The sequence below is a fragment of the Podarcis raffonei genome, chromosome 16 (genome assembly GCF_027172205.1).
Source record: "Podarcis raffonei isolate rPodRaf1 chromosome 16, rPodRaf1.pri, whole genome shotgun sequence".
In the NCBI taxonomy this organism is placed as follows: domain Eukaryota; kingdom Metazoa; phylum Chordata; class Lepidosauria; order Squamata; family Lacertidae; genus Podarcis; species Podarcis raffonei.
The window spans coordinates 13,042,965-13,066,039 of NC_070617.1; the positions used below are offsets into that span (position 1 = coordinate 13,042,965).

Consider the following 23,075-nt stretch of genomic DNA (forward strand, 5'->3'; position numbering starts at 1 on the left):
ACTTCTTCCGCATGCATAGGCTGTGGCGGCGGCAGCCTCCGCCACGTTGGGCCTTTTGTTACTTCCAAGTGCCTTGTTTCCTGAAGAAAAACAGCAGACAACGTGCACGCTTCCAGCACGAGGAGGGGAAATCCGGCTGCGAGCCTCAAATGGACAGAGGAAGGGTTTTGCACAACACTTAGCGGGACTAAAAGCCTGCCTGGAAAACAACAACAAGGGGGTGGGAAGAGAGAGATGCTTGCTTAATGGCAGGAAATATTGAAAACTTCAAATGAAATTAATTCAAAGTGCATCTCGCATTGAGCTGTTTAATGCTCGGAGTGGGTGGGAGGCCAAGATCCTGCAGTTCTTTGCACTGGGGCTGGAAGGTGACCTGAGGGCACCCATCGATCTGAGGCCGACTCACTGGGCATCTCTTTCGCACTTGGATAAAAAGGCTTAGGAGCACAGGAAGCTGCCTGAGCACTGAGCCAGGCCCATTGATCCATCAAGCACAGTCTTGCTGATGCTGACCGGCAGCCGCTGTCCATGGTTTCAGGCAGGGAGATTCTCAGGCCTACAGGAGATGTTTCGTGATTGAACCTGGGACCTTCTGCATGCAAACAGGATACTCTGCCACTGAGCAATGGCCCAACCTCCTAAATATACAGTGGTACCTCGGGTTAAGAACTTAATTCGTTCTGGAGGTCCGTTCTTAACCTGAAACTGTTCTTAACCTGAGGTACCACTTTAGCTAATGGGGCCTCCTGCTGCCGCCGCACGATTTCTGTTCTCATCTTGAAGCAAAGTTCTTAACCCGTGGTACTATTTTTGGGTTAGCGGGGTCTGTAACCTGAAGCGTCTGTAACCCGAGGTACCACTGTACTTAGGGATGTAGGAAGCTGCCTTATAATGAATCAGGCTCATTGGGTTGTTATGGTCTACACTGGCTAGCAGTAGAGTCATAGAATCATAGAACTGTAGCGTTGGGAGGTATCCCAAGTATCATCTAGTCCAACCCCTTGCAATGTTGGAATCTCAGTTGAAGCATCCATGACAGATGGCCATCCATCTGGGATCCTAAGCACACTCTTTGCCACCTCCCGAGAAATTGAATAGTTGAGGCGTATGGGCTCTCTTATGTGTGTGGTGGAGAGAATAAGGAGTGGTGTTGTTGTTGTTGTTACTATTAAAAACCAGTTTCACTGACTCTAATGGGAGGGCTTAGCTTCTGAGTCACATGCCATTGGGGGGTGGGAACAAGAGTTAAAGTGGGTGGGGCAACAAATGCAAATTCTACCTTTGTACTCTAGGCACTTACATACCCTTCTCTGTCTTCCATCTGGACAAACAAAGAAACATTATCGAAGTTTGACAACTGACTCCAGCCAGTGTGCAATGTTGGGGGCAGTGAGGAATGTGGTCTGGGACTGAACAGAGAGGTCTGTGGGGCTGCACTTGGCCCCTGGGTCTGAGGCTCCTCCAGCCCTGCGTCAGCTGATCATCTCTGACCATTAGCAAGCAAACAGCTTAAACCAGAGTCAGGCTGTTTTGACAAGATCATTGCTCCGCTATGGCAGCAGATTGCAGGATGATCTCCAACGCCTTCCGCTTTGACTTCAGCTGCCTTGCCAAATGACATGCTTGCTTCCACACCCTGCAATACTCTTGGGGGAGAAAAGGGAAAGAAATTAGCATTTAAATATACATCTCTATCTCTATACATTTAGTTCCCAGACCTTCAGAGCACTTAGTAAAATACTACGCTGCTCCTCTTCATTCCTGCTGCAAAGTAAAAAATATAAACGGCGAGATGAGAATGGAGATTTCTTTTTTTTTAACTGATCGTGCTGCGCATCGGGTTTTGAGAAGCCCGTACAAATTTTCAGCCTTGTGGCAAATTGGCGCGAGCTGGTGGTGCTTCTAATGCGGAGAGATAATTGCCTTTGCTTCCAAACGGTTCCCTCCCTTTTCAAAAATTATGAAAAGCGTGATTCATTCGTGTGTGTTCTCCCTCACCTCCCCCCCTCAAATGTCCTGTTTATTTCTGTAAAGAAAGACACGTTGCCTCTTGAGCTATGGAGAAGAAAACAACTCTGTACATAAGAGAGATGTTTGGGAGGAAAACGGCTACGAGGAGATTTTGGAGTATAAAAATGAAATTGGGGAGATGACTGTTAGTAGCAATTAACTGTCTACTCCTTGTGCAGAGGGGGATGAGATTCAAGGGCTCAGCCGGGAGAGGGAAAGAGTGGAGCTTGTGGAGGAGAACAGTGGTGGCTGGTGACAATTGGAGCTGGTGGGGTGGAAGGCAGAGAGGCCAGAGGGAGGCGGAGCCAGAGTCAATGGGAGGCGGAGCCAGAGCCAGTGGGAGGCGGAGCCAAATAATTCTAGTTTTGCTCCCATCCTGCTCCCTGCTGAGTTCTTTAAAAGGAACACTGAGATCATGGAGGAAGAGGGGAAAGCTGACAGGCAATGCTGCCCTCTGGATTAAATGTAAGTGAGAAGGCAGGCAAGTGTGGGGCTGGCTCAGGGCAGACTGAGGCTGGTGGGCAGTGCCCCATTTGCCCTCATGGACCAGCTTCCATGGGCAGACTCGTAGAATTGTAGAGTTGGAAGGGACCATGAGGGTCATCTAGTACAGCCCCCTACAATGCAGGGATCGTTTGCCCAACATGGGGCTCAAACCCATGACCCTGAGGTTACGAGTCGCATGCTCTACCAACCAAGCTACCATGCCCCAGTCCCTCAACTCATGGGGCTTGAACCCATAACCATGCACTTAAGAGTTTCTATCACAGCATTGGAGATCCAGGTACAATAACTAGGCAAATGCTTTGTATGCAGAAGGTGATATAAACCTGGGGGAATCTTCTATACCACATGCTCCAACTCCTTGTTTGGTGCAAGAAATCCAGCCACCAATAGCCTCCATCCTGCATGAGTTCATTGAATCCTCTTTGAAAGCCACCAAGTTGGTGGGCATCGCTACAGTGAATGCCATAGTTTAATTATGACTGTGTGGGGAAGGATTTCCTTTTGCCTGTTTGGAATCTCCCACCATAAAGCTTCACTAGACGTATTATGATGCTCTCGTATTATGAGCTAGGGAGAAGCTTCCTCCTCCGTCTCCTTTCTCCATATCCTTGCCTTTGCTTCTTGTTGTGGAGATTTTGAGGCAGGAGCATTCATCACTGGAGTCGGAGGCGACTGGCCTGACTCCCTATCATGGAATCCATTTCCAGGCCAGTCTAAGCAAGGCAGCTCAATTTGGGAAGGTGTCCTCCTAATGGATTGTCTCGGTCATTGAAACCTCGGTCCAATCAGTCAGCTGTCTTGCTCCCCCAATGGGAAGCAGTGTGACTCCTGGCCCTTACATTGCCAAGTGTAATCTATGGAGCAATAGGATCTTCCATTTCAGTTCTTCATTGTTAATCTGAAGAGCTCAAAAGGAAAACTCATCAGTGGAGAAGACAACGGTGTATGTGTGCGTTTGCCTGTGCTGTGAGATGCAACTTGCAACTTGTTTGCCAGTGTTGGCGTCTTGAGTTGGATTCCATTTGGGAGGTAAGGGAGATTAAAGAGCTGTGGTTGCTACAGAGGGACATTTGTTATGTGTCAGGCAGTGGGGTTTGACTCTAGGAAGCCCAGAGGCAGGGATGGCAAATCAAGGGTTGGCAATGTGGCTCCCATGGGTGCAATGGCATCTCTGAGGTCTATCTGTGGTGGGAAGCCTCTGAGCTCCTCCCAACTCCACAACTTACTGCCCCATGGCCAAGGTGAGGATGTTTACTTTTCTTGCTCTTGAAAAGTACCTGGAGCTGAAATAAGAAGAGTGATACCCACTGTTTGCGGAACATCATATTGTGATTGGAGATTTACCGCCTTTGAAGATGGAGGCTTTGTTTAGCTATCACAGCTTATATCTTTCGATAGACTTTTCCACCTAAAATTTGTCTAAATTGATGGGAAAGTAGCCCAATTGGAGGGCTGTGGGTTCCCCATCGCTGTGGTAGACCTTCTCATCCTCGCAAATTTGCTAAACACTATTTAAAGCCACTGAAACCAGTGGATTTCACATCACCCCCCCTTTTTTATCCAGTGTATTCCTTATTCCATGGATTCCCAATCTTTTTTTTAAAAAAAGAGATTTTCTTGGTTTACAAAAGTACATGCCTTGTCTCTTTTTTCAGATTGTACAGCCTTTCTCAGAAATCAGTTGCATTTGTTGTGAGACATTAATGTTGAGTACAGTATAAGATTGGGAAAGAAGAGAGGGGAGAGTGTACGTGCAGTGTTTTCTGTCAGCGTCAACTGGGTAGGTTTCTGTTCGTTTATTACATTTCCTTGGTAGTGAGAGGTATTGGAGGGCAGGGTGTGGTTGGTTGTCTGTGGTTGTCTGTAGTGGGGGTTTGTTTGCATTTGTGAGGGGGTGGAGGGCTTCTTGGGTCAGGTAAGCTGTTCATTCGTATGCTGTTAGTGTGTTCTTGTTGTTGTCTTGTTGGGTTGTGTATGTGATAAAGGGAAGCCATACTGGGGTGAAGGCGTCCTCTTCTATTTGTCCCCATGTCATTTTCAGTTTATTGGTTAGCTTTTCTAGTAGGGCTGTTTCCCATACAATTTGATACCATTGGTCCATGTTTACTCCTGACAAGTCTCTCCAGTGTCTGGCTATGAGGCTTCTGGCTGCTGAGAATAGGTGGGTGATAAGCTCTGTATAATGTGAGTGGTCATTATGATCTGGGAAGATGTTCAGTAGGGCTAGTTCTGGGGGTGAGTTCTAATAACTTTTTAGTTATTTTTTTTTAAAGAATATTTATTAGATTTTCCAATTTTTTAAACAAACAAACAAAAACAGAACAAACAAAAACATTAAAAAAGACATAAAGTTCATAAATCATACTTTTAAATAACGAATTTCTCAGACCTCCTCATACTTCTCCTCCTTATATCCCAATTAGAGTTCTTTGTTCAGCAAATCCTTCATTTAAAGCATTACAGCTTATAACATTACCTCATTTTTCAAACCCTTTCCCCCCCCGTCTATGTTCCTTTATATCATTACAGCTAGAAACCCCTCAATTTCAATCCAACACCATTTAACTTTCCTTAGTTTTACAGTATTTCTGTAAATAGTCCTTAAATTTTTTCCAATCTTCTTCAGCCGACTCTTCTCCCTGGTCACGGATTCTGCTCGTCAATTCTGCCAGTCCCATACAGTCGATCAGCTTCATCTGCCATTCTTCCAGGGTGGGTAGATCTTGCGTCTTCCAATACTTTGCAATGAGTATTCTTGCTGCTGTTGTAGCATACATAAAAAAAGTTCTGTCCTTCTTTGGCACCACTTGGCCAGCCATGCCCAAGAGAAAGGCCTCTGGTTTCTTCAAGAAGGTATATTTAAATACCTTTTTCAATTCATTATATATCATTTCCCAGAAAGCCTTAATCCTGGGACATCTCTATTTTGCACATCTCTTGTAGGACTGCTGTCCAGAAGGGTTGGATTTTGGGGTGTTCCCACCACATGAGGAGGTATGTACCTGTGGAGGTGCAGCCACTCCAACATCTTGGTGAGGTTCCTGGGCGTATCAGCACCAGTTTCCATGGTGTTAAGTACCACCTGTAGGTGAGTTTCAGAGTGAGTTCCCTTCTTTTGGTCGAGATGGCACATTTGGATTTTTGAGTGCATGCTGTGGGTTCACCTTTCTCCCCTTCTTCGCTAGATCGGTCCCTTCCCCAAGAGACACACACGGAGAAAGCACACACACACATACTTCATTTTCAGAGATCTGTGAAAAGTCAAGCCCAGTAGACTTAATCTGCACTTTAAAAGCACATAGAGCAGAAAGTAGAAGCGGGAGAGTGGCACTCTTTCAACTTCCTCCTTTAGTTCTACTTTACAAGGGAGAAAATGGTAACCATCCGCACCACTAGAGATGTCAGAGGATTCCACTGAAAATGGAAGTGGGAGTGGAAAGTGTCACAATTCACATGTTGGTCTGAGGTCAGGAGCAGAAATCACGCAAGTGAATACAAGCGGCCTTCCTGAACTTTTGTTAGTCTGCAAACATAAATGTAAATGATTACTTTACGTATTCCTTTTGACACACTCCCTTCCACTGAAATTCGTTGAAATTCATTAACTATTTGATTACATTCAGACATAGAGGATAGCAAGGTGAATAATGCAGGGCTCAGTAGAAGTTGCACTGAAGCAGAATGGAAACAGAGCAAATTGCAACAAACCCAGGACAGGATAGAAATCACTGCCTCCTCCCATCCTTCCTCACCACCTCATGACCAAGGGGGTAGTGTTTCAGGGGGGAGAGTTCAGAGGCTTTGTGGATGCCATGGGAAAACCACAAGGACACCATTGTGCCTACGGGCACCACTTTGGCAATCCCTGCCATAACCTAGCTATGTGTTGCTGATTTCCAGCTCATAAACTCGTGTTCTCAATGACGATGCTGCACCCTTGCAGTGTGGCTCAGGGATAATACCCCAAATGGTATGTCTGTATGCACCTTGTCCCCCCCTCTCACCTTAACTTGAGACTCTCTTTCCTCCTCCATCTTCAGCCGAGCGCTGCGAGCACAGATGGAGCGACTTGGGGGAAATCACCTCCAATGGCGAATGTTAATGGCAAACCTTGCCGCCAGTTTGCACCTTTCCTTCCTGGAGCTGGTCCAAGGCTGCCGCAAACACAAAAGGATTCATCACTCTCCAGCTGTCTGCAGACAGGCAAGCCGAGCACAATGTTTGACAGGGAAAAATAATTACTCTGCCAGCATTCCTGTAATCCGTGGTTTGGATTTTAAAAAAGGGAACAACAGAATTGGGGCTCCCGCTCCCTGGGGAAGGGGTTCAGTGGCGCACCCCCACCCAAGCGCATTCCATCAGGGATGCTATTCTCCATTCTGTCTTGTATCAGACATATGGTGCTTGGGTAGGAGAGGTGAGATCAACAGATGGCATTCGCTTGAACTACGCCCTCCTTGATCTTCTTGGCATCTTCCTGCTGGCACACCAACCGATGTTATGGAAATCCAAAACTAAGTTCAGAACTGGGGATGAGGGATAAATTCACTTCACATTTAAAGGTGAACTTGCCTGCTCCACACTTTATGAAACAATACACAAACTGACACACAACCACCCTTCGGAATTCACACTTCATTGAATTTTGCAATGCAGTTTTCTGACTAAGCTTTCCAAGGAGTGTCTTATTTTAATTGATTGCATGCAAGCCACTCTGGGAGCCCTTTTGGCTGAAGGCCAGGGGACAGGTGATAGTGGTGGCGGTGATGCTTAGCATTCAGACTAGTGTTCATGGTCTCTCCCCCCCTGTAAGTTGCCTGAGAGTTGTAGTTTGGCATCATTTGGGCATGGCCAGCCATACTATTACTCAGAGAAGAAGCAGTCTCCTCAGGCCAGGTGCCACAAAAGAGCAGCAGATTTAAGGAAAAGGTTGTAGTATAGTAGTCAGGTAGGAAACTAAAAGAAGGAAGCAGCTGGAGGGAATAACTGAATGTTTCAGTTGTCTCTATACTAATGCACAGAGTATGGAAAAAAGCAAGACAAATTTGAGCTCTTAATAGGCATTACTGAAACCTGGTGAGGTGAGGCTCATGAATAGAATGTAGAACTTGAGGGGTATAACATATTCAAAAGGAATAGACCAAACAGGAAAAGAGGAGGAGTAGCATTATATGTAAAGGACGTGTAGACTTGTGAAGAGACCCATGACCTGGAGCATGGAAAGCAGATTGAGAGTATATGGGTAAAAATTGTAGCAGAGGGAAGCAACAGTGACCTAACTGGGTGTCTGCTGTAAATCCCCAAGCCACACTGAAGACTTGGATGATGCCTTCCTACAGCAGATTACCAAAAGGAAAGCTATAGTAGTTACAGGGGACTTCAACTACGCCAATATCTGTTGGAATTCAAACTCTGCAAATGATGTAAGGTCCAACAAATTCCTCTGTTGTCTTGCTGACAATTTCATTTCCCAGCAGGTGGAAGAAGCAACAAGGGGATCATCTATCTTGGACCTGGTCCTCACCAACAGAGAGGAACTGATTGACAAGCTGGAAGTACTGGGAACCCTGGGAGGAAGTGATCATGTCCTCTTGGGTTTCATGATACAGAGGCAAGGGAAAGCTGAGTGTAGTCGGGCATGCACTTGTGCCATCTGCAATGGATGCTTTAGCTGAAATTCCTGCATTGCAGGGGCTTGGACTAGATGACCCTCAGGGTACCTTCTACAGTTCTATGCTTCTGTCTCACTTTTGCACGGACGGCCCCCAGGTTTAATCCCCAACAGCAGCAGATACGGACAGAGGACAAATTATGATTTGGTTTGCATTTAAAGGTGAACCTACCTAATTAACCCATTCTGCCCTTCACGAAAAGGCCCCAGGGCCTGTTACAGCAATATAAAAGTTATCAGAGGACTTGGGGGTGTTCCCATAAGCATCTGGTTAGCACAAAATGCTGGAGTAGATGGGCCACAGACCTGATCCAGCTACAAGGCTCTTCCTACAGGATGGTATCTGCAGAGAGCCTCTCAACTGCAGTGCACAGGGATCGACTGGGTGTATAAGGGATGAGATGATCTTTCAGGTCACTTGCTATTTCTAAAGGCTTGTGGGAGTTTCCCTTTCCCTTGAGGGAAAACCCCTATGCTTGATTTGGGGGAGACCATGCGTTTGGAAGAAGTCAACAACAACAAAATAAGAATCCTTGCAGCTTTACATGCATGCGCTCACTGAACACCGAGCCGGAGAAACCAGATAAAGCCAAGAGTCCATGAAAAGCTAGTTATGTGGAGACGACATGCTAAACTGTGTTTGCACAACATATATCATGCTAATAAAATATGAGCTCCTGGGAACCGCTGAGTGACATTTTTCCAGGGCTTGTTTCGGTCTCTTCGTGTTAGCATTCAATGTAGCTTCAATTTTCCTCTGAAGCAAATCTGGTTGGGGAGATAACATAGAGTTTGCACGGACGTAGATGTAGCAAAATGGGGTCTGCGTGCGTGAGAGACAGAGAAGGATCAGATGAGCCCCTGCCGTGCTCATGGAAGATGGTGTGGATCCCATTTATTCATTTTTTTTAAAAAATCAACTGGGCCTCTTTCTACGCTGGAATTAACATGGGCTCTGAAAATCAGTTTAAATTGTTGTCAGATTATAAAACCCACCACCTTGTTGCAGGTTTAAACAACATGATTTTGGCCACTGTGAGAAACAAGAGTATTGGATTAGATCAGTGTTTCCCAAACTTGGGTCTCCAGTTGTTTTTTTGGACTACAGTTCCCATCATCCATGACCACTGACCCTGCTAGCTAGGGATGATGGGAGCTGTAGTCCAAAAAAACAGCTGGAGACCCATGTTTGGGAAACACCGAGTTTGATGCACCTTTGGTCTGAGTCAGCAGGGATCTTCTTAAGATCTCAAGCCACTGAGAGATCAAGGAGAAGCAACCGAGTTGCACTCCCCCTACCTCTCTCCCAACACAGGTCATCATACAGGATGAGGAAGGCATTTTCTATGCCCACTCATACACCACTTTCTTTCATCCACCCAGGCCAGCAGGAGGCATCATCCAAGTCCCAGGACACATCCCAGCCAGGCAAGAACAATCAAGCAAAGCTGATAAAGGGCGTGGCCTGGGAAGATTTCTGAGGGCTTGAGGGAGAGGCTTGGAGGGCTGCATCCAGCCTCCAGGCCTCAGGTTCTCTACTCCTGCCCTAGCGCTAAGCTAGCTTGACAGTCCATCCTGGTGTGATAGTTGGTGACTCTGGACCTCGTTTGTGGAATCTTCAGCCCTCCAGATGTTACTGATCCACAACTCCCACCAGGCCTAGTTCATCAACCGAGGTTCCCCACACAGGCCTTCCAACTTGAATAAAATATTGTGGGAGGGGGCAGGTAAGCCCCACCCCGCATAATCAATCACCTGACATGGCAACACCCACCCCCATTTGAATGGAAATGCCAATCAGCTTTGGAGGCCCCAGGGCACCACAAATATTTTATTGAGTGGGGGGAGGCAAATGGACCTAGGAGTTGGCTCCTATGTCCCCACACCTGCTCTAGACCTACCAGCTCTTGTGTGGACAGTGAGGGTTGTGGGGGGGGGCACAGGTTGGTGTTAGAATCATAGAGTTGTAGAGTTGGAAGGGACCCAAAGGGTAATTGAGTCCCACACCACCTACAATGCAGAAATCACAGTCGTCTCCTAAGGGTGTGGGGGTGGGGGTGGGTGGGGAGCCACTGGATGAAATCCTACACATTCTTTTATTTTTTATTTTTAAAACATTTTTATTGTTTTTCCAGTAAAAACAGCCAATCAACACATCCGAATCATAACCTAATTAAAAACAATAAACTAAAAAAAACACAACAGTGACCAAATTGTAGTCCAAATTGTAATTATTAATTTTTCCGGGCTCCCCATAGTCTGCACATCTGAAGCATATCTCCAAATCTTCATTCCTGCCTCTTCTCATTGTTTTCATATTTTCCGCCTTCTGGTCTTAACACTTTAAAGTTCTCCGTCCCTGGCTATGCGATTCTCAGTCATGTCAAAAATCATATGTCCTTTCAGCCATCGAATACAGCTTTATTTGTAAATATATATTCCTACACATTCTTTTAAAGCTCTCTCTCTCTCTCTCTCTCTCTGTCTCTGTCTTTTTAAAACAGCCTCTTAGAATCTCTTGGGTACACTTTTTCAGTTGCCCCATAGTCAGATACATCGTTGTGCCACTCACTGCACCTCAGACGCCCAAAGCGATCCTGTGAAATAGCAGCAGATTTCTCCAAGCCGTGTTTGCCGTGGTGATTTCTCTCTTGGCGGTGGCTTTTTGAAACTTTGGCCTGGAAGGTGGGATGCTTGGGGGTGGTGCAGGAAGGAAGGAAGGGAAAAGGAGACTGGAGATGTGTGTGTGTTGGCAGAACGACAGAAGGAGAGAGGTAGAGAATATTTAGCACTTGGCAGTGGTTAGCGAAGGGACAAAGGGAAGCTGTGTGGAGGGAGGAAGAGAGAGAGAGAGAGAAGGAGGGGAGCCCTGATTTGTACATTGACTTGAGAGCCTGTCCTGCTATTTACCTAGGAAAAAACTGACTGGCAGGGTTTGAGGCAGGGAGTCTTTTCTATCTGGAGAGACTATGGGGATTGAACCCAGAGCCTTCTGCATGCAGAGCAGATGCTCTAACCACTAAACAAGGGCCTTTTCCATACAGGAGCATAGGAAGCCGCCTTGTATCGAATCACATATTTGGTCCATCCAGCTGCTTGATGTGTGCACTGACTGGTAGCAGTTCTCCCAGGTTTAAGGCAGGAGCCTTCCCCCCACCATTGGGGATTGAAGCAGGGACCTTCTGCATGCAGAGCAGGTGCCCTACCTTGGACCTTCAGCCCTTCCCTCCCAAAAGAAATAAAAAGAAGAGAGGCAAATGTCCTAGAAGGGGGCAGGAGAATTGGCAGGCAACCTTCTGACCAGCCTATTGGTTTGGCTAATGAGACGGAATCAAGAAATCCTGCGTGTGACAATAGGAGGGTGATGCAAAGACATCTCTGCAATTTAACTTGGTGCTTTGCCAGGTGACACCCTCCTCTCCCCCACAAAAAAAAAGGTGAGAGGAGGGAGGGGAGAAGAGGAGGAGGGTCAGAGCCTGTGGTTTTGTGGCTTCCTGGCTTCCTGCCATGTGTTTTAGAAGGTGATCTGCAGTGAGAGGGCTGGAGGGGGTGGGGAAGACGAGGGAGAGAGATAAAATGTGATCCAAAGTGCCTGAAGTCGCTGCCAGGCGACAGATGAATACCCTGGCTCTGCCTTGAAGCTTCAAGCAGGTCATTTCAGTGTCTTGTTGTGCGGCTGGAAGTTCCCATTTAGCAGAGCTGCACCGCTGACATGCGCTGCCTGCTTTTGATGTGCATTTGTGGAGAAAAGGGGCACGGCGGCAAAAGGCTAAGGCAACAGTATAGGTTTGCCGGAGGGTGGGGGAAGCCGCTCTGTGCTGCTCTGCAGAGCTGTGAGGATCCTGACCCAGAGGGAGAAAAAGAGGGGGCACAACGAAAGCAGAGGACCTAGATTTTGCAAATAGCATTCTTGCTGCAGATTAGAGTTACTTTTTAAAAAACTAAAAGGGTGCCACCAGATATATAAGAAGCTGTGCTATGCCAGATCTGACTATTTGTCCACCGGGCCCAATACTGCCTACTCTGGCTGGCAGCAGCTCTCCAGAGCCTCAAGTGGAGAAGGAGCCTAGCTCATCTCCTGCTCCTTGGTCCTTTCACTAGAGGTGCTGGGGACTGAACCTGGGATACGTTTTCTGCTGCTGAGTGAGTGGGCTGCAGATTCCTCATCACCTGAGTTTGAGGAGTCATATAGCCCATGGGATGGGGGTTCCTGTGGCTCTCCAGCAGGACTAAAGCACCTGTGGTTCCTGATCATAGAATCAGAGAGTTGGAAGGGACTCTAAGGATCATCTAATCCAACCCCCCACAATGCAGGAATATGAAGCTGTCCCTTATGGGCATTGAACCTACAACCTTGGCGTTATCAGCACCATGCTCTAACATAGACTTCATTCACTGGGGCTCATGGGGCTGGGGTTCCCCTGCTCTGCATCCATGGCTGCTCTGCTTGGCAGAGGCTCTCTAGAGCCATAAGCAGAGATATTTCCTAACACACCTAAAACGGGTTAGGCCGGATGGATTAGGCCAATGGCTCACCTAGCCTAGCATCCTGTTCTCACTGCGGTCAGCCAGATACCTGTGGAGGAAAGACACAAGCAAGACTGGAGCACAAGAGAGCTCTTTGCACCAATGGTGCCAGGCAGACAAGAAGTCTGCTTGTCTCAGACTCTGCAGCAACAAGGATGACATCCGTCTGTTTGGGGAGACAATGGAAGAGTGTGCTTGCGGCACTGAGAAAGTGGCCAGCTCTGGGACACCGTGGAAGATGCAAAGAAACTGTTGAAGGATGTTTTCCTCGCCCATCTCTATAAATCTATAATTGAAGAAGTGTGTGTATGTGTGTGTTGGGTGAGATACATCTGGGTTTGGTTCCTTAAACTGAGAGGGTAAAGGTAAAGGGACCCCTGACCATTAAAGACCAGTCGTGGACGACTCTGGGGTTGCGGCACTCATCTCGTTTTACTGGCCGAAGTGGAACTGGTGTACAGCTTCTGGGTCATGTGGCCAGCATGACTAAGCTGCTTCTGGCGAACCAGAGCAGCGCACAGAAACGCCGTTTACCTTCCCGCCCGAGTGGTACCTATTTATCTACTTGCACTTTGACATGCTTTCGAACTGCTAGGTTGGCAGGAGCAGGGACCGAGCAACGGGAGCTCACCCCGTCATGGGGATTCAAACCGCCGACCTTCTGATTGGCAAGCCCTAGGGTCTGTGCTTTTTAGACCACAGAGCCACCAGCGTCCCTTCAAACTGAGAGGGTAGGAGGATCCAGATAATATTTCAGCACCACGGACAGAGCATTGGATTGACTTGGATACAGGGCTAAGGAAACAACCACATCATACCTTTAAAGCATGCTTAAGCTTCGTTAACAGCCATGGCTACTTCTTGAAGGATCCTGGGAACTGTAGTTTGCTAAGGGTCCCCTAACAACTCCTGGTGGCCCTTAAGAAACTTAGAGGTCCCAGGATTCTTGGGGTGGCGGCGGCAGGGGAGCCATGACTCTTGCAGTGCTGTAAGAAGGCTTGACATCCATGATGTGTAAGCAGGTGGTGTATTTACTCTGCAATCCTGAGTAATGTCTGTTCACTTTTGGGTAGTCCTTTTTTTAATTCAGTGGGTCTGAGCTCCTGGGTAAGTGGGGTTAGGAATTTATTTATTTACATTTCTATTTATTTGCAGCCTGTCTCTCCAACCCAAAGGTCTCAAGGCTGCATACGATAGAGATTAAAATCACTTTTTAATCTATCTATTCATCACCTATCTATCCGAATCAAAACAAAATAAATCAAACGAGATCAGAAAATTAGTACCTGTTGCAGAGAAAACAGGCAGCAGAAGCAGAAATCAAAGGATTTATTATTTATTTATTCGATTCCATTTGTGAATCACTTCCCATGAAATACCTCAAAGCAGTTTCACTGTAAAAAGAGAAAGAAAGAAAAGAAAAGAGCAAAAAAAACAACAACCCTATATACAAACAACAAAAAGCAATTTCGAATGGAAAAAACAATTTCAAATCCGACATGGATCTCCACCTGAAAGGCTTGGAGAAAGATCTTCTACTAGAATGAAGATAAATACCACCAGAACTTCATCCTTCTCCAGGGCTGGGCAAGCAGATGTATCTCTGCTTTCACCTCTCCCCACTCCTGTTGGCATTCCACCAGTGCTGGTCAGAAACCTCCTGAGCTCTGAAATACTGATTTCCTACTGTAGAAATCTTGAGGGGGAGAGGGAAGCTACAGAATCATAGAAACATAGACTTGAAGAGGGTCATCTTGACCAACCCCCTGCAATGCAACCACAACTAAAGCATCCACAACAGGTGGCTACCCTACCTCTGCTTAAGAACCTCCAAAGAAGGAGAGTCCACCACCTTCAGAGGTTCTTTTATTCATTGTTTTATTTATTGGTTGCATCACACCCTAGTGTGACCAAGAGACAGAACTCCAGGTTATGTGGAGAAGAGTCAGCTAGGGCCACCTCCACCAATTTGGCTTGGACTGTATCGTTCATGGGGATGACTATTACTGTAACATGCTTTTTGTGGGGCTGCCCTAGAGCAGAATGCAGGGACCAGATGGCTCACAGGACCAGACTACTGGCAACACATTACTCTGTTCCTGAGAGAACTGCCCCACTTGCTGGTTTGCTACTCGGTCAGGTTCAAGGTACAGCCGTACCTTGGTTTTCGAACAGCTTAGTTCACAAACAACTCGGAACTCGAACGTCACAAACCCAGAAGTAGGTGTTCCGGTTTGCGAACTTTGCCTAGGAAGCCGAACGTCCGGCACAGCTTCTGCGGCTTCTGCTTGGCTGCAGGACACCTTGTTTTCCGGAATGCATTCTGTTCAAAAACCAAGGGACGATGAGTGGTCAGAGGCAGAAGAAGAAGCAGACTGGGAAGAGGAAGTGTCAGAAGCTGAAGAGGCAGCAGGGGTTAGTGAGCAGGGAGAGTCTGTGGCAGAGAGCAGTCCTGATTCAGAGGCTGGAGAAGAGGGGATGAGATGGTCCTTGAGGTCCCTTCAAACTCTACAGTTCTGTGATTCCATGATTCTAAGGCTACATGCATTTCCATGCACACACAACCCTCAACTCAACGCGGTTGCCACAGAGGGTTGACTGTCTAGATTCCAACCTGGGAATCCAGACCAAGGAAGGTGCCCATGAAATTCCTCCTCCTCTTCCTCCCAAGGCAAAAATCTGGGTCCTGCATGACCAAGAACACAACCTGTCTTTATTTCACTTCTGCCCCCCTTTTTTCTTTAAAGCAGCAAGCCAAATGCTTTGACGGCTGCATATACTTAGAAAAGAAGTTTGATTCAGCCCAGTTCCCTGGACTGAACGTGATTTGCTGCAAAAATGAAACTTGTGGGAAAACATGACCTCAATAAATCCATGTGCCAGTCCGTCAAAGCAGGGGTAAAAATAACTTCCAGCAATTTGCACAAGATGATTTCTAAGTAGAAAAGGGCAGCTGGGGAGCGGGAGTCTAGATACAACATCTGCCCCACACCAGAAACTACTGAAAGGTATGATCTCTGGCTTCTTCAGCAGCCTCAGATTTTGTAGCTGGAGTCAGTCAGGGCCCCACCCAACCAGGCTAGGTGGGAAAAGGCTTGCAGGGCAGGGAGCAGGTCTTCCAGGATTCACAGCCAAGATTATCAGAGTTCAAGGACAGGAATATGGGAAAGAAGTCCGGTGGGGAAGGGTTGAAGGAACAGGGCATGGTTAGCCTGTTGAACAGAAGACTCAACGGAGAGCATGATGGTGTCCATCAAATTTTGGATGGTCTGTCACACAAAAGAGGGCAAAGATGTGTTCTTTGCTGCAGATCCACAGGGCACAATTAGCTCTCATGCAGTTAAAGGAGGCTAGATTTCACTTGAGCATTAGAAAGATAGAGTCCTGCTGGATCAGGCCAGTGTCCCATGCAGTCCAGCATCCTGCCCTCACAGGGGCCAACCAGATACCTAAGGGGAGGCCAAGAGCCGGACCCGAGTGCGAGAGCAACTCTCCCCTCCTGCAGTTTGCAGCACCTGGCATTTAGAAGCATATTGTCTCTGACAGGGGAGGTAGAACATCCATCAGGATTAGTGGCCCTTGATAGCCTTCTCCATGAATTTGCCTATTGCTCTCTTAATGCCTTCCCAGTTTGGGACCACCACCATGGTGGCCAGGGGGGAGAATCAAGCAAGCAAATAAAAATACTCAACTAACTGACCAATTGCGTGCAGGTAGCTTGGTTCTGCCCCCAACATAACTCCTGGTCCCTAATATAAATCCTGACTACACCCAGGCCACCACTGAAGGAGAAATGTCTTTTTTAAAATCTGAATTTTTATTGAAATTTTTCAGCACACAATACAATAAAAGCCAAACTAATCTAGAAAAGAAAAGAGAAGAGAAGAGAAGAGAAGAGAAGAAAGGAAACGAAAAGAAAGAAGGGAGGGAGGAAATAGGAGGGGAAAGAGAGACAGAGAGAAAGAAAAAGAGAGAAAGAGAAAGAGAAAGAGAAAGAGAAAGAGAAAGAGAGAGAATCTAAAGCCCTCTGTCAGGAGTAGATCTTAACCCTTATTTCACACAAAAGGGGGTGGACGTTCCCAGCTCTCAGCTGGGAGCTTCAATGTCTTCTCCTGGACCCCCATCCTGGGAGATCTTTCCTTCCCTGCCTCTCATAAAGGATCCTTCATTAGCCATCCACCACCTTCCTGCAAATATGCTGTAGGGGAATGTCATGAAGGTGGGAGCAGCTTGAGAACAGAATCAGGGACCAAGGAAGGAGGTGAGCTTTCCTTCCCTGGAAGTCTCCAAGCAGAGGCTGGAGGACATCATTTGGAGCTACTCTAGATCAGACAGAAGTTTGGTGTAGATGGTGTCAACAAGAACCCCCTTCAGTCCTTTGATTCTATCATTTTCTCTCTCCCCGCCCCCCCCAGCACACCAGGGACTGGATCAGATGCTGAGCCAGTTGATGGAATGTCCTTGAGGGCAGATGCTGCTGGTTTCTTCCTGTCTTCCTTAGCCAATTATCGTTTCCTAGAGCCACATTTGTGAGTGCTTGCCTGGGACTCATTAGGAGCCTGGAGACCTTAATGGGTGTGTGTGTGTGTGTGTGTGTGAGTGTGTCATGCAACAAGAGAGCAGAGTTTCCAATTGCTTGGAGCCACAGAGAGGGTGAGTTCGTTGTTGTCAACCCCTGTGGGGGATGTTGCAGCAACATTAGTGAGTCCCGTAGGGAGTTCCCGCTGAGCTGAGAATGGGGGTACCTGGCAAATGAGCTGCGATAGGGAAGGAACAGGGAGGAAAGTGTCCTCCACGTGGGAAGAGGCAGCAGGAAGCCACTGGCGATTGTCCTGTTTCCTAGCTGTTCTTAGGATTTGCTAGCAAGGAGACCGTCAGTCGTAAGGAGGCCCAGAGGCGGTGTAATGGTTAGAGTGTTAGACTTGGTACTGGGAGACCAGAGTTCAAATCCCCCACTCAGCCCAAGCTACCTCACAGGGTTGTTGCGAGGATATAATTGGGAGGGGGAAAGAGCCAGTGTGATGTAGTAGTTAGAGTCTTGAGACAAGGGACTCAGCTACATCAGTAAAAAAAAAAATGTTCTAAATGCGTTATAACACTGTGACACCAGAGGGCACTGTAGAGTTCGATCCTTTGACAATTATTTCCCATTGTGAGCTTTACAACACGTTTTCCTGAAACATTTTTTTTGATGTGTCTAGATCCAGCCAAGGACCTGCAAAACTGAATTTCCAGGTCACTTTGGGCCAGTCGCTGCCTCTCAGCCTAACCTTCCTTGCAGGGTTGTTTTAAGCGTAAAATGGCAGAAGAGGAGAACCATCAACTGATTGTTGGCTTCTGCAAAGCCCTGCACACAGTCCTGGCAATCTGCTGATTGTTGGGGGTCTCAAGGTGCCACACATGGAGCTAGGCAGGGTCTAGAGACCAGCTGATCGTCTGCATGGGCAAAAATGGCTCACCTGATGTCATTGTGGTGTCAGGTGATTGACAGGTAGGTAGCTCCACCCACCTGGTGGTGGGTGAGCAAGGTATTGCTGTCTAGCCTGTTAACCGGATTTCATTCTCCACCACTGAGGTAGGGTCAAGAAGCAAGCCAGAAACCAGATTCAGGAACACACCTGAGCTCAGAGAGAACCTTAACAGATTGGAGAACTGAGCCCAAGCTAACAAAATGAATTTCAGTAGGGACAAATGTAAGGTTCTGCAGTTAGGCAGGAAGAACCAAATGCACAAATACAGGATGGGGGACACCTGGCTTACTAGCAGTACACGTGAAAAGGATCTAGAGATCTTAGTGGACCACAAGCTTAACATAAGTCAACAGTGTGGTGCAGCAGCAGCAGTAGCAAAAAGCAACAACCCCAATGCTATTCTAGACGGCATCAGCAGAAGTATAGTGTCCAGGTCAAGGGAATGGTTGAAGGAGCTGGGTATGTTTAGCCTGGAAAAGAGAAGACTGAGAGGAAACACAATAGCCCTCTTCAAATATCTCAAGGGCTGCCACATGGAAGATGGAGGACACTTGTTTTCTCCTGCTCTGGAGGGTAGGACTCAAACCAATGCAATTAAGTTACTAGAAAGGAGATTCTGACTAAACATATGGAAAAACTTTCTGACAGTAAGAGCTGTCTGACAGTGGAACAGACTCCCTCAGGAGGCTGGGACTCTGCTTAAGCAGAGATTGGATGGCCATCTGTCATGGATGCTTTAGCTGAGATTTCTGCATTGCAGGGGTTGGAATGGATGACCCCCAGGGTCCCTTCAAACTCTATGATTCTATGATTCTAAGAATGACTCAAATGGAACAGGAAGCCTTTTATATTCTTTCCTGTCCCATGGCCAGCCTCAGTGGACAGACAGTCTAGGGCATGGGTAGGCAAACTAAGGCCCGGGGGCCGGATCCGGCACAGTCACCTTCTAAATCTGGCCCGTGGATGGTCCAAGAATCAGCGTGTTTTTACATGAGTAGAATGTGTCCTTTTATTTAAAATGCATCTCTGGGTTATTTGTGGGGCATAGGAATTCGTTCATTCCCCCCCCCCAAATATAGTGGTACCTCAGGTTAAGTACTTAATTCGTTCCAGAGGTCCGTACTTAACCTGAAACTGTTCTTAACCTGAAGCACCATTTTAGCTAATGGGGCCTCCTGCTGCCGCCGCGCCGCCGGAGCACAATTTCTGTTCTCATCCTGAAGCAAAGTTCTTAACCTGAAGCACTATTTCTGGGTTAGCGGAGTCTGTAACCTGAAGCGTATGTAACCTGAAGTACCACTGTATAGTCTGGCCCCCCACAATGTCTGAGGGACAGTGGACTGGCCCCCTGCTGAAAAAGTTTGCTGACCCCGGTCTAGGGCCTGAAGGTACTTCACTGAAAAGACTGCCACCTGCAGTTCAGGGGTTCAACACAAAGGGCAGCCACACACAGATCCAGACACCAACATCCTGAAATTCCAGGCTCTCCCCGCTTAATGAGCCAAAAACCTGGCAGGGGGAAGTCTCCCGCTCCCAATCTGGATCAAAGCTAAGCCCTGGTTCCATATTTTAAAAACCACGCTTCTAGCCCCTGTGGAGGTATGCGGAAATGTTCCGGCACATGTGCATGTCTTACAGAGGGGGCAAAGTGCATTTCTGAACGGGGAGGGAGGCTTTCTCTCACAGCAGATTCCTGACAGAGAATGAACTGCGTATTTCATTTTAATGCTCCCATCTCAAAACACACCATCTCTGAAGACAGTCCTATCGATTTAACTTTCAAGTAAGCATGCTTAAGGTTACAGCCTTATAACTTGTTGGGGGAGAAGCTTAGGCTAGTTTTCCATGTGGAGGAATTTTTTTTATTGGCGAGCTGTGGGGAGAGCTCATCCATCTGATGAGCTCCCCAATCTGGAGCGGGAGGTGATTCAGGCCCGACACAAGTGAGCATTAAGCCCTCGTTGCTGCAGGTGGGGGTCCGTGGAGGGAGAAATTAAGTTCAGGTCACATTTTAATGCAAACCCACTGTGATGCCCGGGGTCTCGGGCTCAGACTCGGAACCAGAGGAGTCTCAGTCTGCACTGGATCCTTTGCTTCAGACATCATCTGAACCCAGTCTGGGACCTGATGCTGAAGAGTCCCAGTCTACACAGGTTCCCCTGCAACAAACACCAGCTGGGGTGAGTCAGGGGCCTGAGCCTGCCCTGGCTCCAGATGCGGGGATTACCTTGTTGCCTTCAGCTGGGCCATCACTTACAGCTGCTCCACTACTGGTTTGGTCAGGGGAGGTTGAGGTGCCCCTGGGTCTAGTAACCTACCAAAGTCTTCCGAGCTGCAGAGACCCAGGTCTGCGAGAAGGAGAGACCTGAGTACTCGCAGGAGGAGTGCTCGCCTTCGGGCGAAACAGGGAAGTGAGTTGCCAGGGGATCAGGACCGGCTGTTACCCCAACAAAGATAAAAGGCTGTCAGACCCCGCCCCAGGTTGCGGGAGCAACATTGCTGTTTGCCAGATCCTGCCTGAGATCCTGTACCTGTCCTTGCCTGGTTTCCTGCCTCGTATCCTGCCTTGGCCGTGTTGGACTGACTCCTAGCGGAACCTTCAGATTTGGGACCTGACCTGGACCGTGTTTCTCAGGTTATCCCCGGGGCCAGCACACCCACCCAGATCTGCAGTTCCTGAAACCACATGTGGATGGAAACATGGCAAGCCTTCAAGACTGGGTCTTCTCTGAATTTCATGATGCAGTCTTCTGATCCAAAACTGTGTTCTTTTAAAAATGTGCATATCGGGGGGATGTGTGCATATTGGTATGTAGCACAGTCAAAATAACATGCTGCAGTGCATTACATTAGGGGACGTTTCTGGTAAGAATGTCTAATTTAGGCAAAATTTCACACTAAAGCCTGTGCATTAGCAGAAATGTGTGTACTCTCAAACAGAAGCAGCGTCCAGATCAAGGGAAGCAGTAGCAGAACTCTATTCTGCCTTGGCCAACTGTCAGCTGGAGTTCTGAGTCCAGTTTTGGGTACCACAGTTTAAGAAGGATGTTGAGAAGCTGGAACATATGCAGAGGAGAGAAGAAGAAGAAGAAGAAGAAGAAGAAGAAGAAGAAGAAGAAGAAGAAGAAGAAGAAGAAGAAGAGTAGTAGTAGTAGTAGTAGTAGTAGTAGTAGTAGTAGTAGTTTGGATTTGATATCCCGCTTTATCACTACCCTAAGGAGTCTCAAAACGGCTAACATTCTCCTTTCCCTTCCTCCCCCACAACAAACACTCTGTGAGATGAGTTGGGCTGAGAGACTTCAAAGAAGTGTGACTGGCCCAAGGTCACCCAGCAGCTGCATGTGGAGGAGCGGGGAAGCGAACCCGGTTCTCCAGATTATGAGTCTACCGCTCTTAACCACTACATCACTACACTACACCACACTGGAGAGACCAAGATGATAAACAGTCTGCCTCATAAGCAGGGCCAGATTTAGGTTTGATGAGGCCCTAAGCTACTGAAGGTAATGGGACCCTTTTTATGTCCAGCTGTCCTTTGTCGACAACAAATTGCTGCTGTTTTTTGTGTTGAATATATGCTATATGGTAATTTATGGACCTAATAGGTATCTAAAGCCATTTGCAGGTAACAAATAGGAGCTTACACAACACAAAACACTGTTGCTGTATGTAGGTTTTATTTATTTGTTTTTTATCTTATATTTTGGAAATGTACATCCCGGTGTTTTTTTCCCCTTTACATTTTTTGGGGGCCCCCAAGAGAGTGGGGCCCTAAGCTACAGCTTGTTTAGCTTATACGTAAATTCGGCACTGCTCATAAGAAACGGTTGAGGGATTATGTTTAGCCTGGAGAAGAGGAGACTGAGAGGTGATATGATAGCCATCTTCAAATATCTGAAGTACTGTCATCAAATATCTGAAGTACTGTCACATGGAAGATGGAGCAAGCTCGTTTTTTGATGCTCCAGAAGGGGAGAACCTGAACCAACAGATTCAAATGGCAAGAAAGGAAATCCTGACCAAACATTAGGAAGAACTTTCTGAGGACAGGAGCTGTTCTACAGTGGAAGGGACAAAGAAGAAGAGGAGTTTGGATTTGATATCCCGCTTTATCACTACCCGAAGGAGTCTCAAAGCGGCTAACATTCTCCTTTCCCTTCCTCCCCCACAACAAACACTCTGTGAGGTGAGTGGGGCTGAGAGACTTCAGAGAAGTGTGACTGGCCCAAGGTCACCCAGCAGCTGCATGTGGAGGAGCGGGGAATCAAACCCGGTTCCCCAGATTACGAGTCTACCGCTCTTAACCACTACACCACACGACCTTGGAAGGTGGTGGAATCTCCTTCATCGGAGGTTTCCAAACAGAGCTTGGACAGCCACCTGTCAGGGATTCTTGAGCTGTTATTCCAGCATTGCAGATGATTCTTGGGGTCTCTCTGAACCCCACAAATTTGTGATTCTGTGAAATGGGTCAATTTTCACGAGGGCTATTTATTTTTTACTGCAAACTGGTGTAGAAATGCAGTGAATTGAACTTTAGAATTGGAAGGAATTCCTGCAATGCTGGGAGATGCAACCGTCTCATACTAGGATCGAACCTGCAACCTTGACACTATCAGCACCACGCTCTAACCAACCAAGCTATCCAGGCCTTTGGATATCGTTAACTTGGCCCTTGAGAGTTAAAGGTATTTTGTTTTGTGGGACACACCTCTTTGGCTGGCTTTATACCATCCTGTTCCCACTTGGAACAGTTTTACCTGTTTTATAATTGCAATGGCTTTTATCTGTTTTTATAATTGTATATTTTATTGCTGTTACTCCTCCTGGGACTTCCTGGGGAAGGGGAAGCAAGAAATCTTAGAAACAACTAAGGCTGCATTCATGCT

The 23,075-nt window shown here is 47.2% G+C and overlaps 1 protein-coding gene across 1 annotated transcript in view; it reads left to right on the forward strand.

The window, feature by feature from the left end:
• Positions 1 to 12,905, forward strand: part of LOC128403931 (dual specificity protein phosphatase 10-like) — a 259,214-nt gene extending 246,309 nt beyond the window's left edge. Inside the window, exon 5 of the transcript XR_008328024.1 lies at positions 12,894 to 12,905. The gene's annotated coding sequence lies outside the window, so the exon portion shown is untranslated. The remainder of the gene's footprint in view (positions 1 to 12,893) is intronic.
• The last annotated feature ends 10,170 nt before the right edge of the window (positions 12,906 to 23,075 follow it).